Below are 6,383 nucleotides of genomic sequence, written 5' to 3' on the forward strand. Positions count from 1 at the left end.
ACATTTAAATGAAAACATTTCATGAAGAAATGTGAGTGAGCTTAAAGTCACTCTGATGGTCGTAGTCCATACATATTTTCTTACAGAATTTGCATGGGTGACAACCTAAGTGTTCTGAGGAGCATGAGGATGGAAGGAGGATTCTGGGCGCTGTCATGCATATTCATTACACCCTCTAATTTATTACCATGTTTACCAACAAAATTGCAGAGCAAATTATCTTCTATATCAGGCCCCAAGGGGGTTTTCATCTTCCTGGCTTGGCTGAGCACCAAAACAAAGCACATTAAAGAGAGGAATTGCAGTTGGCCGTTAATATTTAACGTGATGTAGAAGTCGGTGTTCCTTAAAACACAGGCTGCTCACCCTTCCAATGAAAAATTCAATCCATTCTAGACCGCCAACACTGCGTCTGTCCAGCGAGCAGAAGCCCCTCGCCCTTGCCGCTGCACTGCCCCCGCCGGTCTACACCGCCCCCAGCTAGCCATAGATGACGACATCACCGCGCTCGTGGTCAACAAACGGCTCCGGCATGTGCAAGGCTGGCTTCGCGGGCGACGACGCCCCCTGCACCGTCTTCCCCTCCATTGTGGGGCACCCCCGGCACCAGGGCGTGATGGTGGGCATGGGCCAGAAGGACTCGTACGTGGGCGACGAGGCCCAGAGCAAGAGGGGCATCCTCACCCTCAAGTACCCCATTGAGCACGGCATCGTCACCAACTGGGACGGCATGGAGAAGATCTGGCACCACACCTTCTACAACGAGCTGTGCGTGGCCCCCGAGGAGCACCCCATGCTGCTGACTGAGGCCCCCCTGAACCCCAAGGCCAACCACGAGAAGATGACCCAGATCATGTTCGAGACCTTCAACACCCTGGCCATGTATGTGGCCATCCAGGCCGTGCTGTCCCTGTACGCCTCTGGCTGCACCACTGGCATCGTGATGGACTCCGGTGACGGGGTCACCCACACTGTGCCCATCTACGAGGGGTATGCCCTCCCCCACGCCATCCTGCATTTGGACCTGGCTGGCTGGGACCTGACGGACTACCTCATGAAGATCCTCACGGAGCGTGGCTACAGCTTCACCACCACGGCCGAGCGGGAAATCGTGCGTGACATTAAGGAGAAGCTCTGCTATGTCGCCCTGGACTTCGAGCAGGAGATGGCCACCGCGGCCTCCAGCTCTTCCCTGGAGAAGAGCTACGAGCTGCCCGACGGCCAGGTCATCACCATCGGCAACAAGCGGTTCCGGGCCCCCGAGGCCCTCTTCCACTCTCCTTCCTGGGAATGGAATCCAGTGGCATCCACGAAACTGCCTTCAACTCTATCATGAAGTGTGACGTCGACATCCATAAGGACCTGTACGCCAACACAGTGCTGTCGGGTGGGACCACCCTGTACCCAGGCATCGCCGACAGGATGCAGAAGGAGATCACAGCCCTGGCTCCCAGCACGATGAAGATCAAGATCATCGCCCCCCCCCCCCCCCGAGCGCAAGTACTCCGTATGGATTGGCGGCTCCATTCTGGCCTCATTGTCCACCTTCCAGCAGATGTGAATCAGCAAGCAGGAGTACAACGAGTCTGGCCCCTCCATCGTCCACCGCAAACGCTTCTAGGCAGACTGTTAGTGCGATCCACCCTTTCTTGACAAAACCTAACTTGCGCAGAAAACAAGATGAGATTGGCATGGCTTTATTTGTTTCTTTTGTTTGTTTTTTTTTTATTTTTTATTTTTTTGGCGCTTGACTCAGGATTTAAAAACTGGAACGGTGAAGGTGACAGCAGTCGGTTGGAGCGAGCATCCCCAAAGTTCTACAATGTGGCCAAGGACTTTGATTGTACATTGTTCTTTTTTTAATAGTCATGCCAAATATCGTGAGATGCATTGTTACAGGAAGTCCCTTGCCTTCCCAAAAGCCGCCCCGCGTCTCCCGAAGGAGAAGGGCCAGTCCTCTCCAGAGTCCACACAGGGCAGCGTGACAGCATTGCTTTTGTGTAAATTATGTAATCCAAATTTTTTTCACTGTTTGCCTTAATACTTGTTCTTTTTCTTTTGTTTTATTTTGAATGGTCAGCCATTACGGCCCCCCTTTTTATCCCCCAACTTGAAATGTATGAAGGCTTTTGATCTCCCTGGGAGAGCTGAAGTGCGGAGGCAGCCAGGGCTTACCTGTACACTGACTTGAGACCAGTTCAATAAAGTGCACACCTTAAAGAAAAAAAAAAAATTCAATCCGTTCTAGTCCTTCTGTGATTGCAGTCGAAAAATCTGCACATGGAGGATCCCCTCCAAAGAAACAATGATTAAATGAACACGGAAAGAATTTTCTCACTGTGACTTCCTGCTAGAACGAATTCTCCCACCTTTCTCTCCTCCAGCAGAAAAATAACAAAACAGATCTGTCCCTGATTGCACTTTCTGCTTCTACTTCAGTGAAATTAGATTTGGATAAATCAAGAAATGGTGATGTTCTAAAATGAATCTTCCTTGAAAATGATTAGACCAATACATTACAAGTATGTTTTGCAGAATACTAATTGCCTAAGATATCCTAGAAGAAAAACAGTACTCTGTAGTCAGAAAAGTTTCAAAATACTGCAAACATATGGCCCTCTTAGAATTTCACAATTTACTTTAAATTTTAAGAGGGTCTAGAAAGTTCTAAAGTAAAGCATCGTTTTTAACATTAACATAATATTCTAACCTTTGCTGAATATGGCACTCCTTCTCATGTTATACAGATTGACAATTGAAGTACAAACTGGGCAACCTGACTAGAGAATTTGAGAAGAGGCAGTATGGGATAATCTTCAAAAAAAGTTCCTGCTATATTCTTAATCATCTGCTTCCAAATTTAAAATACTGAGTTTATATATAGTGCCAACCACTAATTCATCATGTGTGCAAATATCCAAAATGCAGATGATTCTGTTTTCACCTTCAGGATTATAAAATTGTCATTCCAAAGGAAGACTAACAAAAGTTTGATATTAATTAACTTGAAAAGTATGTGTGTCCATAATTAATGGAAAGGATGCCATACGTATCAACAAAGAAGGCTCGTTTACAACTTATCTTCCACACATTATGGTCATACATATGGCATTGCAGAGGAACTGACCGGAAGACTTGAGAGACAGTAAAGGATCATTGATATTCAGTTGTTCATAATTAATATATTATTTAAATTCCCTTCTCCCTACCTTAATACCCCACTTCCAGTTTACTTACTGAACAATGCCCACTTGTTTAATCAATATGGGCATTTAAGGAGAGTTTTAAAGCTCCAGCTTTTAAAAGCTATAATAGAGGAGTGGCTGGATGCCATAGTCAATGCACACACACAGTGTCTCTGGCTTTCCTGAGCCCCTACCATACAATGACCACTTGAGCATGTACTTCAAAAATACGGAAGGCTACAAATGTCACATTTCCAGGGTCTGATTTTTTTGTAAAATACAAAATTTCCAAGTACTCAGACTACTTTATAGATGTCATATCTTCATGGACGAAATCAATCCATCTCAATGAACTATTGCAATGGTACTAAGTACGGGAATTGGAGATTCCCTGATCTTACAAATGAGCTAACGGGATTGAGAAAATGCAAGGGGCCACATGAAGATTTTGATATGAGTGGTCTTTAATATGTGCCGCGTGAAGTAGCCTGAGGTAGCTAGTGTCTTAGAATAGGGAGTAAGGGTGGGGAGCAGTAAGAGTTCACATCTCCTATACTCATTCCAGAGAGGGCTCATCAGCTTTTTAATTTTTTTCATATTAGAAGCTTCATATAAGACTTTATGTGCAATTTTAAAAAGTTTCTATTGCACTGATTTGTAAACGATTGGAACCAGTGGTTTGAAAATATATGAGAAAAATGAAGCCAAGAGAAAAGAAGAGCTTTGACCAAGGACATAAGAGTAGCTTACTGGATTCTAGGATGATTTGGCCATGGATCTGTCATCCTGCTGAGCATTGTCTGTCAATGTATATACCTTCATCATTCCATGTGACTCTCTGGAGTATCTTCCTTAATGGCAATGGCAGAATCAAGACTATAACTGACATCTCTCTTGAAGTCCAGGCCTGAAAGTTGCTCCTTACTGCTTCCTACCTAAGTTATTGAGAGATTTCTCATAAGTGATATAGGAAGCCCATCAGGGATTGGAGAAGGTACACAATTTCCCCTTACCACTTCCAGGTGAATGCCTTTATTCTCCCATCAAAATGCACTTTTAAAATAACTCCATTCCACAAAAGATAGACAAAATTCAATTTAATGTGATCGTAGCTCTCAGACACTGAAATAGGAAGTGGCTTTTTCTTCCTGGAATTTAGAGGTAGGTGGGATGTCCTGCATTCAGAAAATCAGAACTACACCATCTACCAGAGATTTAATTTGCTTCTGCTCTGCCAACTCACTATCTCGGAAAAGCTCAGAACTCTGAAGATTAAGATGACATGAACTGAATAGGAAAGAAAAAGATAGAGTGTTACTCTCAAAAGAACAATAGTAAATTTCTCTCTTCCGAGTCCTTAGAGTTCTGCAAGCTTGACCTTCTTTTCCCTGTTGACTCCCATTCGTTTTACTCTTCTCAGGCTAAACATGAATGCAGAGAGGGCACATGAAACTTAAAGACTGTTACCTCTAAGCTCCAATATTCCTTCATTATGGGGCAGGGAAAAGGTGCCCACTTAAGAGAAACTCCTGTGCAAAATATGGTGGCAGATGCAGCAAGTGACATAGCATTATAATTTGTTCTGTGTTCACTGAACTCATCCAAGAAATGAAAAATGAAAGGGAGACAGACAGAAAGGGAAAGAAGGAGAGAGAGAAAGAGAAGGGAGGGATTCACGGACAAAGATTAGGTTGTTTATCTTCACCTTATAATTATCTGTCTTTCTGACTATTAATTTGAGAACAAGAAGAAGGAGGCAGAAAATAAATGTACCTTATCCTTCACAGAGCCATTAGGAGCAGAAATGTGGGTCTAAATTATATCCCCGAACATGTACTCTGTGAAAGAAAGCTGAAAAATTTGAGTATAAAGATAGTTGTGTCACTTTGAAAGATACACTCTTCAGAATTTTCCATCTGCACAATTTAAATATATATTACCCTAAAAGCAATGATGATCTATGTTAACAGGGAATCAAGACACTGTTGTTATTGTTAATTCTTCCAAAGTTGTGTATATATCAAGAGGACATTCTCAGAGATAGTGAGATATTGCTTGGTTCATTTACACTAATGACATACTTTCATCCTTCCAAAATAATGTGGTTCTTGGCTTTTTTTCAGGTGGCCTGTGGTAATTGAAGACAGAAGTATCACATATGGTCCTTCCAAATGCTTTCCATTAGACTGAGCCATGTGAAATTGTCATTTTTAAAATATAGCTAAATATTGGCAATTTCAGGTGGTTCAAGCTATAGGTAAGACATTTTAAAAAAGGAACATGTCAGAATATATTTGCAAATCTCTTTAACAAATAAACTTTTACAAAAGCACTACTGTATGCAGGATTTGAAATGGTATGCTAATTAATATAAATTAAATTGGAAGACCTATGTTATCTACATTCAAATATTTAAGCAGCTAGAAATAATATCAAAACCAAGCTGGCTTCTATATAGCAAGATGATGCAAATAAACTTTCAGAGTTGTTATGAATGTATACCATTCACCCTGTTACTTTGCAAAAGAGAGCTTTGTTTCTGAAAGTGTATCCAGAAAATTCATAGCTCCCAACACTATGCGGTGTACTTAATTGGTGCTGAATGCTATTGCACACCAGTCTTCTTCGAATAATTAAAGCTAAGCTCACCCATTTCTATAGCATGTATCAAAAAGGACATAAAAGCATGTTGAATGTTATGAATGATGTTCTAGCCACCATGTGTGATCTCACACTGTTCACCCTCTTGGTTCCAAACTCTTGATTCCATATCTGCTGATGGCTCATACTGTGACTTTGTGAAAATTATAATAAGGAGTCTCTGTGAGGGCAGATAAATCACAAAAAGTCAGGCCTTCCTCCAGAGTCCAGACTGACCGTAGTCTAGGGCTAGGACTCTTGGGTTGGGGGCCGAATTTGCCATTTTAGAAAAGTGCCATTGTGTAGTACACAAGCTACACCATTGTTAGGTGGTTTTGGCTAACTGCTCTTAAATCTTAGGCTTATATAAAATCTTCTGAATTTTGGGTCATAGATTTCTAGTATTGTTTCTGGCATGACTTTACTCCTCCATCCTCCAACCTGGATCTCTAGAGATGGGGCCAGGATGGAGAATATTAGATGCTTTGAATTAAGACAGTTCACATTTCTAAACTATGTAATGGGATATCATTGTCGAAAACTATCCTAGTCTTCTCT

General features: G+C 42.3%; 1 pseudogene; it reads left to right on the top strand.

The window, feature by feature from the left end:
• Positions 1-517: 517 nt before the first annotated feature.
• On the top strand, positions 518-1,744 carry LOC124229475 (actin, cytoplasmic 2-like; annotated as a pseudogene).
• Positions 1,745-6,383: the final 4,639 nt, after the last annotated feature.

Source organism: Equus quagga, chromosome 17 (genome assembly GCF_021613505.1).
Source record: "Equus quagga isolate Etosha38 chromosome 17, UCLA_HA_Equagga_1.0, whole genome shotgun sequence".
NCBI lineage: Eukaryota > Metazoa > Chordata > Mammalia > Perissodactyla > Equidae > Equus > Equus quagga.